General features: G+C 41.8%; 1 long non-coding RNA gene across 1 annotated transcript; it reads left to right on the plus strand.

The window, feature by feature from the left end:
- The first annotated feature begins 7,158 nt into the window (after nucleotides 1-7,158).
- LOC125500082 lies at nucleotides 7,159-11,531 on the plus strand. The gene is made up of 2 exons (XR_007277265.1): nucleotides 7,159-8,013; nucleotides 10,368-11,531. It is a non-coding gene; the product is annotated as an uncharacterized LOC125500082 (long non-coding RNA).
- The last annotated feature ends 958 nt before the right edge of the window (nucleotides 11,532-12,489 follow it).

Genomic DNA, 12,489 nt, shown 5'->3' on the forward strand with positions numbered 1-12,489 from the left:
GAAGAGTGCGGGAGATGGAGGTGGGGGAGGGGAGGGGAGGGAGGGGAGGGGGGGGCAAGGGTGGACGAGAATATGCAAACTGTGTTTTTCCAAGAGAAGAAGGGTGGAAAATAGCTTAGGTACGGGTGGTAATCGGGGAGGAGGGGATACTTGGAATCAGTTTACGAGGTTCGTTAAAATATTATTACCGCGTATAACTTCTCTCTTGGTGACACGCGGTGCTGCTTTTCCATTCGGGTTATAATATAAATCTACGGTATGATGTGCAGCAGCCAACGGTTTCGTCTACGTATACATAGATATATTATATATATGTATGTATATATATATCCACTACGATATGCTAAATAATCGCTTCTTAATTGCAGAATAATTGCTGAATTAATATCAACCAAAATTCACCCTTGCTCAACCGCGCGATCCCGACAAACTTTGAATTTCCCACCGTCGCTTCCCACTTCTCCTTATCATTCCACTTCTTTATCTTCTTCTTATTCTACTTCTTCTATTTTCTCCTACTTCTTACGGTTCTTCGTCACCGTCTGTCGGTGTCGTTATATGCCATACTATATTAATTATTGCATCTTAAAACGTCGTCGTTCCAAGTTCAAGGAAGAATTAAATAATCCCTTCGTCTCCCGCAAATTAATACCGCATAGGAGACGATTTACCGTCAATCATTATCATAATTTTCTCACCAGCCAGACTCCGATGCGAACAACGAAAAATTTCGACTATTCAAAGGTGCACATTGTACCCCCTTTGGGAAACCCATGTCCGTGAAATTCGTTCATCAATTTTTACTTTTTTCTTTTTTTTTCACCGGTACAACGTATGGCATTTTCGAGAGTTCTGGGGGCTGCTGAGTGTCGAGTGTCGAGTGTCGAGTATCAGATGGAAGAAGAGAAGACCGCGTCGCTTGGTCTAGTGGCTCTTTGCGACACGGATAACGACGTTGAGGGCTCTGCGCTTACCGTTATTATTATTATTATTGTTGTTATCATCATTATTATTATTAATAAAATTATTATTATTACAGTCGGTGTTGTTGCTGTCGTTGTATGATAATAGTAATAACGATGACGACGATGCCGATGGTGAGGAGAACGACGAAGAGAAAAGAATAGAATAGGCCAGTGTAAAGGGAATCCGCATAGCCGGAGTAAAGAAAGGAAGAAAATCTGGACCAGTTGGAAACTCTCTGCAGCGTACACCGAAAGGAGAAAGAGAATATAGAAAGAGGAGATAGATATATATATATATATATATATATACATAGGTATATATGAAGGAATGAAGAGAAGGGCGAGAACAAACGGGACCGCTCGCTATCTTCAACCAGGAGGCGGTTTAATGCGTTTAACCCGGGTTGCGAGATAGTGGACAATTTATTGGTCTCTATTTTAGGCAAGTTTAAGCCCTAGCTACTCAATATAGTTCCAAGACTAAACCTTGTACTGTAAACTCCGAGTAAAATACATACCGACGAATATATCTGCGCAAAAGTTGTTCGAGCCGTAATGGTCTGGTGAGAAAATAAAAAAAAAAAAAAAAAAAAACAACAACAACAATACCTGGCGGTACGAATATTTGGGGACAGTGTCCGCGCCCCGATCGGTGACCCTGAAAATCGGTTGTGACGAACGTTGCACGTACACAGTCTGGACCAGGCCCAGTTTCCTCGTAGACACTGCAAGTGCCGCCAGATGTTTTTCTTTTTATTTTTCAGTTCTCTTTTTTTTTTTTTTTCTAGAATCCGGTGGGTCAAGTTTGAGGTTTGAAAGATCGAGAGTTTCTTAGGAGGGCCGCAAGTGTTTCGGTGGTGAATTTAGTGGCCGATGATAACGACGCCCTGCAGTCATGGAACACGTGCCGGTGCACGAACGGCAATAACATGAGCAGCGCTAGGATCGAAAGATGAAAATACGTGGAGTGCGAGGAATAATTTTGAGAAGGTTTTGTTCCTTTTACCGAGAAACTGGAAATCGGAGATGAGAAACTGGACGCTAATAGAGAAGTAAAAAGATAGGTTCCTCTTTCGGTGATAATTTTCAACGAAAAAAATAAAAAAAAGAAAGAAAAAAGAAAGGGCAAAAAACTACCCTGAGAAACGACGTGCGTTAGAGCGCAGCTGGCGGTTGTCAAAATAATCGAGGGGTCAAATTAGTCGATGAGTTTATTTAACGCGGCGTTAATAAGCGATAGTTAATAGGTAGCGTGGCTCTCGGTAATCGAAGTGAGTTCGGTATGTAAATTATAGAATTACGCCGGGTTCGCGGCTCTCGCTATTATAGTAATAGTGAATTTAACGTTCCGAGACAATACGCGCGATTGGATCGTTACGTACGTAAAAGGTGGGTGGTGTTAGCGTTTCGTTTATATGCAACTGCGTCACCGTCATCAGTGTTTCGAATATGTGAGAGCGTAATATAAGTATATAGGAGGCTCGACGGAACGAATGAGAACGGCGCACTATGACCCGATCGTAAAAATCACAAATTATCGTCGTCGCGGCGTCCTCGCTGCAGCTGCATGCAAATCTTTCCGCTGCACCGCCAGCCGCTGCCGCTGCCGCCGTTGCTGCTGCTGCTGCTGCTGCTGCTGCACCTCTGAACTAAACTCTTATCTGATGCACCGGAACTGCTGGAGAACAGCTCGTATTCCATTCCATTCCATCCCATCCCATCCCATACCGTCCCGTCCCATCGTTTCTCCCGCTACTCTAAACGCCTTTTATAATACCTTATACATGCATACGTTATTATAATACTATACCGGGCACACCGCGACCACGTCGATTAGCACGAATGACGATTTCCTGCTCCCCATTTATGGATGAGCTTCTTTCTTTTTATCCCATTCTATTCCTTTATTTTTGCACGATGCATTTTGCCGAGCACAAAGCGACTCGAAACTCCGTGTGTCATTATCATTTTTCGTCCATGTTCGGTCAGAAGTCGGCGGGAAAAAAATAAATCCGATGATATTCTTATCGATCATCTAAATCTCGATTGGGAAGTGTCCAAATCCGGGAGTCTACTTCGCTCCGTTTAGCGAGGAAAATAAAAAAAAAATAAAAAACAACAAAGTTCATATTTTTCACCGCGTTCGGATACTCAGTTTGTACGTACAAAAAAACGAAGCATTTCACAGAGGGTGAGTCGTTGCGAACTTCCGAAATGGGAGGGGCCCGGTTTCGACGTTGCTCCACCCTGTGCGGGAGTTTTGAAAAAGTCATCCTGTAGATGGTATTCGAATCGGATACCCTTGACCGACGGGGGAATCCCCGGGGGCGGTTTGTCCGCGTGTTTGTTATAAACCACAGCGTTGGCGTTGTACCGCATTGGAGCACGCACGTTTTCCACAGTCGCCCCAATCCAAAACCAACCAACGAACCAACCAACGAACCAACGAACGAACGAACGAACGAACGAATGATGTAAAAAACGATGGAACAAACCACCCCCTATTTTTTCCCATTCTTTTCTTCGCTCGTGGACTCCTCTGCGCCATCCACCCGACCAACGAAACAATGGATAACCACGTGCTGCCGCAACTCCCGTTGAACAACGACGACGAAAACCAAAAACAAAAAAACAAAAAAAGAAAGCAGAAAACTAACAAACAAACACACCAGCCCATTACCGATGACTCGGTGTAAGAACTTCGAGTAGCACGAGAATGATCATTACAACCAGCATCCCGTGTATTGTCACTGTATGCTAAAGATGTACGCGGAGAAGAGAGAAAAAACAAAGAAACAAAAAAACTCGTACGATCGTTTCGAAAACAGATTCGAATAACGAAGACACCTTTGGTAGACGTATATCGTGCGACGCGTCCAAGGGTGACAATTACGAACGATCAGGGTTATAATCAACCTCTTCATTATAATAAAGAGTCGCACGTGATCAAAACCTCGTACACATTCATTAAAACGTTAATCAGAGACGGTATTATTAATTTTTGTATACTTTTTTTATTTTCTCTATTATCATTATTCCTATTTTATTTTTCCATTCCTTCATTTTCTTTTCATTCAATACCTTTTCAATGGGTGCTTTGTGTCGAATAGAAGAATATATACTACGCCCCCTCCCCCCCCCCCTCCCCCGCTTATATCCCCCCCGCGTTAGTACATAATACACGTGTATTTTGACGCACACACACACACACACACAGACACACACGTGTCCACGTACATACGGAAAGTGTAAGGTTGTAAAGGTTGGAAAGCTGGCGCAGCGCTACGTTACTACCACCCAGTGCCGCTGCAGTGCGTCGCGTTTCCTACCTATGTGGCATATAGACGCCGATGTATGTACATGTAATATGTATGTATAAATGTATGTACTATACGCTTCTCGGGTTACAAGCTCGCGGATTAATTATGGGGTAGATCAAAAGAGCATGCGACCATAAAGCAGACGCCTTACTACCAATGCGAGCCGTAATAGCTCAGAGAACTGCTAACAGCGGTGGACCGCATCATATATAAATTCATGCGAGCTCCCGTCTATCCGCGTATCGCGGGATAATCATATTATTTAAAAAAAAAAAAAAATGAATTTCGCATCGATCGGACGCTATTGAAAAAATATCCGAATTTCGAACGTCGCGTTAGTTTCTCGACGATATTTCGATGAATTTTATGCGAAGGGGAAGAAGAGCAGACGCCACATACGTCGAGAAAATTTCTGCGTTTTCTTTTCACGTCTAATTTTCGAAATCTTGGAAAATCGGCGATTGAGCTGAAAGGGAAAATGAAGGGTAAATAACGCTATTCGCACGCCGCGAATTGTCGAATTCGATCGAACGGTGAAATCGAGAGTAATTTCCTATTTTTACGGAGGGATGGCGTCCGCGAGTTTTACGTACATACAAGACGGTCTAATGTTATATTCTTGGTTATCGGTAGCGTTGAGCGATACGAGGTTATAACTGTCCTTGACTCGGGGGTTATCTGCCGCGGGGGTTAAAAGATCATTCGTTATAGTGGGGCAAAAAATAACGATCAACAGCTGCTGAAATTCTACGTTAACCGGCGATCCGGCAATTCCGAGAACTCGATACACCCTCGGATTTTTGATTCCCAAAGTATTGACAAAAAAAAGGGAGCGAAAGAAAAAAAATCAGAAACGTGTCGCTATTTTTCTCCAACGACGCTTCGTACTCGTACCTACGCCCGTCGTGGGAGTTGCGCGGCGCAACGCGTAGGCGCGGTAGTTTTTTCTCATTTTTTTTTTTTGGTCGAAAAGTTTTGACAATTAATTAGCGAGATACGATGCGTTATAATTAGGCTAAGGTAACGTTACAGCCGGGTGATCCGCAGATAGGTAAACGGGGTTGCGGCGATGGACTCTACCTACATTACTCTCCTCCGTATGCCGTGATTACATCCATCTAGATATATACGTATTTACCCCAGGCGGTAATTAATTAATCTCCCTGATTACGAGCGCTAGACGTCCCGCACGAATACTAGAGACGTATAAGGGACGTAGGGACGGAGGTTACTACCTCGCGGGCGGCAGGCGGTGTTCGCGACTTGCTTTCTCAATTTCGGGTCTCGCGCGTATGAGGGAGGAGCTCCGGTGATAGCGAGAAGAAAAAAAAATAAGATCGATTCGAATTGAGACGCGAATCCTAAGGATAGTATAACCTCTTGTAGAACCGATTATTCTTTGTTTTTTGACGGTCCGAATATCGCCAATCTCTGCGAATCGGGTGATGAGGAATATTAGAAGAAAAAAAAAGAAAGCGAGTCACGAGGTAACTTTGGAACACCCGGAACGAGATTTGCGTCGAAACTAGAAATGAAACAAAAACAACGAGATCGGAAATTTATCGTAATCGGAGTTTCCGATCCGAGTTTCTCTTCGTCTCCCCCTCCGTATCTATTTTAAAAATTCATCGGGTATCTCACGAATACATAGTAGATGCATACAGGTATAGATACGTATTTATAATGGTGTGAATTGGCAATTTCTGGAGTACTTACTTAGAATTAGTGTACCGCGCGGGCCGATCGAGAGACGTTGATTAGTAATATTGTGGCCTGACGAACCTGAGGGGGAGGAAGACGACGACGAGGGAGATGGAATAAGGCTACGTATTGTATAGCTGTACGAGGTATGCGTAGGATCGAGTCGAACCGGGCAATAGAGTGAGAAATGAGAGCATAACCTGGTTAACGTTTCTCATGCTCTTCGGGAATAGTTGTTATATCTGTACAGAGCCGGAGGAAAACGCTATGGCGTCGCGACGCCGCTGGAAACCCCGATATCGTTGAATCGAGAATAATAAGAAGGACGGGAACAAAAACCGACTTCGGAGCGTCATCTTCGACGCGAATACTGAACGGAGGCGAAAAAGAATCGGTCTCTTCGTTTTTTTTTTACTCCGTCGTCACTTCTGTTTAGTTGAGCGAACTCGCGGTTGCAAAGTTCGTGACGGTTTTGTCTTCACGGATGTCAATCGCCTTTCTCAGTCTTTTTCCCCCGAAGAGTAATAAATTATGATTTAACGGTCGTGCTCATGCCATATTTAAATATATATATACATATACTATATATACGTATATTTATACCAGGTTTGCGGGCATCATTTTTCGTCTCATCTTTTTCCATCGTTTCATCCGGAAGAATTTGAATATCTGACAAAAAAAAAAACAGAAACAACAAGTAACAACAATTCATGGACGTATATTTTTCTTTCCATGAAATTGGTTTCGCGAACTTTGAAAAATGGGTAAAAATTTTTCGATGCCGTTTACGGTATTTTTTATTTGGAAAATGGGATGGTCAGGGTTGCGAGTCTAGACGCTCGGGGATGGAGTAGGTGCCCCATATAACGTGCGAGCGCGTGGACAGATTACGACATCCCCGCAACTGGAAGAAAGGAATAAAAAAAAAAAAAAGAGGAACAGGAAAAAGTAGAAAAGCAGTAATAATGATACGTATAGCGTAATGACTAGGTGGAAAACGTAGATGAATCGTCGTTGGTTTTCGATTCATGGGTTTGGAGGCGTCGCGAAAAGAAAAAAAAAAAAAAAAAAAAAAAAAAAGAAAAAAGAAAAGAATCAACGGCGGGGGCATGATAAAGGGGGTTGCAAGGGTTGAGTTTGCGGTGCAGCAGCAGCAGCAGCAGCAACAGCAACAGCAGCAACAGCAACAGCAACAGCGGCGGCAGTAAGAATGGGTCGTCGTCCCTGATTGCGGGGCTGTTCTCTAACTCCGGTTACCAGTACGTTCCACGTGCAATGATCGTAATAGCCGTTGTCGTCGAATTTCTATCGCAAAAAGCCTAAGGGGCTCCGACGGTCGGTGGGATGCCTTATGTATGTCGCGCTGTTCAAGCTTTAAAGGGGCGATCCGAGATTTCAGGGAGGGGGTGGCGACTTGAATTTCTCGCACTCCGACAATGCTCTAATCAAATGTCATGAATCAGCGCCACGGCCACCGCACGACTCTACGTTATTCCGGGCCATGCTGCGGTTTACACTCGCATCTGCGACGTACGAATTCGTAAATATACCCTGCGGCCACCACCCTTACCCTTCTTCTCGCGCTTCGTTTTTTTTTTTCTTTTTTTCTCCATACCAGGTTACACTCGACTAAATGCGTGCAAAGTCGCACGCCCGCAAAAAAAAATTTCATCCTCATTATCCGCTCTTATACCTTTTTGTGAACATTTTTATTTTCTTCAATTTTTTGTCTTTCAATTTTTACTCGACGTTTTTTTGCGCTAGCCGATCTTATCTTCGAGCGATGTAGGTTTCGCCACGAAAACACTTACGATTAGATTCGCGTCTGTTCTGCATTTTTTTTCCAAAAATTACCGTATCCTCGTGTGTTTCGGTAAATATCCACGGAACGAGATCAGCAGCCAGCTGTTTCGAGAAACTCGAAGAAAAATTTCGGTCGGGTTTTGTCTAAGAGAAAGAAGTTTCGATCCCGCCCTTTTCGAAATTAGGAATAATGTCACAATGGATTTACCGCCCGAAGATTTTTGGTGAGTCCCTTTTCTTCTACCCACTAATCGTTTCTAATGAAGGCTTATTAACATCGGACACGCCCATCTTTCGCGCCTACGCTAATGTATCCGAGAGTCATTTATTTTTCCAATAATGATGATGATGATGATGAGGAAGAAGGTAAAAAAAAAATGAACCAAAAAACGATACAAAAGAAAAAATAGAAGATGATTAAAAAGAAAAATCGGAAATAGTTCAATAGCCTGCGAAGGGGGTTTGTGAGTAGTAATAAAAGAGCGTTCCGTGTCAATGACTTGATCGTGTGAAAGCAAATTGATTCGTGTCTTATTCAAGCCTGCTGTATTCCCCAATCGTGTCATACCCTGTCCACGCGATTCATGGTTGTTAACAATTTATTTTTTTTTTCATTTTTTTCGATTTGTTTAAATATCACTACGCGTATACATGATGTAAAACCGACGGGATAACGGAATGAGTCGAAAAAGAGCCTGAGAACCGTAAAGGAATCTTGACAATTTTCACGATGACTATTGGTTGCATTATTCGTTCGTTTTACGGAATTTTTTTTACCGGACTGTAGGGTATTTGTGGGAAGGAATTTTTGATATTTAATTTTTATATTTTAATTTCTCAATCGGCTGTCAGAGCGGATTATTCACCTGGTATCATACGGGGATATCGCGCTTCTTTTTCATATTTCGTTTTACTTCAAAGAGAGGAAAAAACTTTCAAGAGTATAACTTGCACCGCAACCGCAGCCCGGTATACGCTAAGGTTGTAAGTTATAATATTGTGGGACCCAAAAGTCGCGCCCTTTGGCATCCCCGGGGCGCGTCGGGTGACCCTTAACGACTTTTTCAGCAGGGGGCAACCGGGGCACACAGCGGGGATTCTTCAAATATTATATACCCTTCTTCCGAAAAAAAAAAAAAAAAAAAAAAAAATAGAAAAAATATACTCATTGGCCGTTCGCGCGACACTGACTAATTTCAACCTCGAGTGGTTAGGTATAATGTAATATGTATACGTGCACGCGCATATATGTATGTACATGTATGTTGCGTATGTAGGTACATGAAGAGGTTTCCATTCTCGATACCTTGCCATTTCGAGTTGGCCTGAATTTTTTATTTTGATTTTTGATTGTATTTCATAGAAAATGAAGCCGGAGGATTTTTGTTTTTATTTTACTCTTTGAAAATATATATGGCGCTGTCCGACAAACGTAGGACTGCGAAGTTTCATATTTTTAAAAAAGACAAAAACTGCAAAGATTCAAAGAGAATCAAATCGAACGAAAATTTTCGAACAGATCTCACCGTTTCGGGATAAAAGATTCGAAAAAAGTACAAATTTTGGAATGTACCTTGCGAAGAGGTTTTCCGAAATTCGAATTCCATGAAAATATTCCCATACATGAGAAAAAAAACAAAACAGATAAATCGGAAAAATCGAGTCACCGAGCATTAGAGAAAACAGCGAAAACTATCGGAAGTTCGAACCTCTCCACTCTTATCTCCGAAGTTTCGAAATCGAGGGTAAAATAATTCGGCGATATAGGTACACATATAACACTCACGTACACATCCGTTTCTCCAGGTGTACGTGCATCCGTGTACCTACACAGTACACACGCCTAAACTAGTCTCGCGGCGATTCTAAGCGATAATTTCATCGCCGGGGTCCGAAATTACTCCGCGATTCTCTTCAGGATGAACTGGGAATTGAATTGCCCAACGGGATGATGCGCGCACGCGGCCTGCTGTACGTGTGTATAATTTCTACGCGTGTATACCCAATTCGAAATATTTATATATATATGTATGTATATGTATATGTATACGTATATACCAGCCACGACCATCGCGGTTACATCCCGTGCAACCCAAGCTTAACTAGCCTTTTCCCCATCCCTCGCCAGGTTTCCTCTCGGCGCGGAGCGCGAAACCTTTCCACGTACACATACCCATGTATAACACAGACGTATGTACATAGTACGTGTATCCGTCGCACATATATGTATATGCATATGTATATTTGATCGCGGAGCGCAGCGTCGCGCAAGTGGTCGCGCGTCCCGCGGTAACAACTCTCGGGAATAGTATATAATACATAACAATACGGTATATATACCGGTATGTGTGCATAGCGGCGAAAATTAATTACTTATATACTACTATATATATATAAACTACCCCCACCGTATTCGGAAATGGCCTTCCAACCTTGAAATGTTTCCATTATTTTATTAAAAGAAATGCCGATGAAATTCTTCTACTTTTTCCTTTCAAATTCAGAGTATGTGTGAGATGTTTTTTTTTTCTCATAAGTACCTTTGACAAAATTATTATGCGGGGTAAATTATTTTCAGGTAGGCGAATCAGATGCAAATGAATTTCGGACGCAGGTACTTGACAATTTTATGCCCAGAAAAATGGAACTAGGACAAACAAAATGAAGAGAAAAGAGAGAGAGAAAAAAAAAAAGAAGAAATCTGAAAAAAAAAAGTAAAAGAGAGAGGAGAAAATGAATCCGTCAGGGGTATAAGTTCGAGGTATATAGTATAAGCGATCACCGACCGAGTGCAGGTTCGACTCTTTTGCTGTTAAGCATTTTTAAATTAGGTTTTTACGTTCCTCGGCGTATAGAAGCTATATATATGTTTTATATACCGAGAGAGTGGAGGGTATAGGGGACGTGAGGGAAGTAAGGGAGAAGCGGCGAAGCAGTAAAAGAAAGAAAGAGGAGGAAAAAGCTCGGGGGTGGGGGGAACGGGGATGGAATACAGGCACGGGGCTCGGCGATCGTCATGGCTAGTCCGTGTAATCGAACTAAATTGGATAATGCATATTTAGAATGAGTAAAAAAAAAAAATAAAACGAACTTGAGAAAATAAAATAACAAGAGGAAGAAAAATAAAAAAAAACGAACGAAAAGAGGTACGACTAAACGCCGACCCGTCTAGCAGCTCCGAAGAGCGGTGCGAGCTTTGACGAACTGTAACTCACAATCGGACCTCGATTCCCTTTTCAGGGCGCGCGCGACTCCGATACCTGTTACGTGTACCGATGTCTGACTAACCTTCGTGTATTTCTCCGAGCACTCTATTTCATTTTGCGCCCGATCGGCGTAACTTGCGTTAATTATTTTCTAACGAAGATCGGTATAATTGGTGGAAAATCGTTCGATCGGTTGGAAAATCGGAAACGTCGAGAATGAAAAAAACTTTTTCGCCCTTTCTTGCGGTGCAATCGTGGAGTACCGATTGCGAGTCGATAGAGTAAAGAATAAAATAAAATGAAACACTACGAAGAGAATGATGGAAAAAAAAAAAAAAAAAAAAAAGGGAAAAACTTGCAGAATAAAGGAAAGACTCGACATGACGCACGATATCATAGCTGCCGCAGGTTTCTCCTAGAAACATAAATAACTTTCGAATACCCGTAACTGCGTTAAAAATCCACGGACCGTAACTTAATTTAATGTGCTTCCGAGGGGAGAAAAATAAAATAAAAATGAATAAAAACGAAAAAAATATATATACATATATATATTTTGAAACACCACGTCACGCTCCCCTATACAAGGACTAGCAATAGGTATACGGTACACGTATGTGTATCGTATATTTCTAGATGATATACATAGAATATTATATGCACATGTGCCGTACGTCGTACGAAGTATCCGAAAATCGTCAAATTCGAACCCGAAGAACGAAAAAAAAAAATCACTCGCATCCAAGTACACCTGACTTGATCTGGAAATAAATCATGAAAAAGTTCCGTCACTTGTTCTGATTTTCTTACCTATAGTCTTTCTTCTTTTCCTGCGATTTGTTTTTTTTTTTTACATTTCGTCATAAATTGATCGAATTTATCGTTATCATTGTCATTACTGTCATTAGTGTTGTACCGTTGCTATTATTGTTGTTATTATTACTATTATGAAAGCGACGGAGCCAAGACATTTGTGTGAAATGTAGCGAATAAAAATTAAGTAAACGATAAGGTTATACCATTTCCCGATGTACGATCCGCGTCTACATTATACACGCATACGTATACGTATATGCCTATGCCGCGACTGTATGAAACTATAAAAATGTGTTCGCCTTTCGTGGACCATTCGACCATGTTTTAAAGATCCTTTAGCACCATGAGATACCTCCTCTCGTTATACATAGGTATATAAAATATCGAATAATGGGGCACGAAAATTATTGCCGGGCGGTTAGATCTTGTACGCTGTGCGTATACCTATACGTATATCCCGTAGTGCAATAATATTATATCCGCAAAAATTTTAAAGACTATTTTTTGTTTTATCTTCACGTAACGTACATTTCGAGTTCTCTTTTTATCGTGATATTTTTTGTTCTCTTCGTTTTTGTCTCAATAATAAAAGAAATCTAGCGAGTCACCGAAAAACTATATCACTCCGTTGGGTCGATTTTTATCTCGAGTAAAAGACGTCGTCGGATAATCACGTGT

The sequence above is a fragment of the Athalia rosae genome, chromosome 2, assembly GCF_917208135.1.
Source record: "Athalia rosae chromosome 2, iyAthRosa1.1, whole genome shotgun sequence".
Lineage (NCBI taxonomy): Eukaryota > Metazoa > Arthropoda > Insecta > Hymenoptera > Athaliidae > Athalia > Athalia rosae.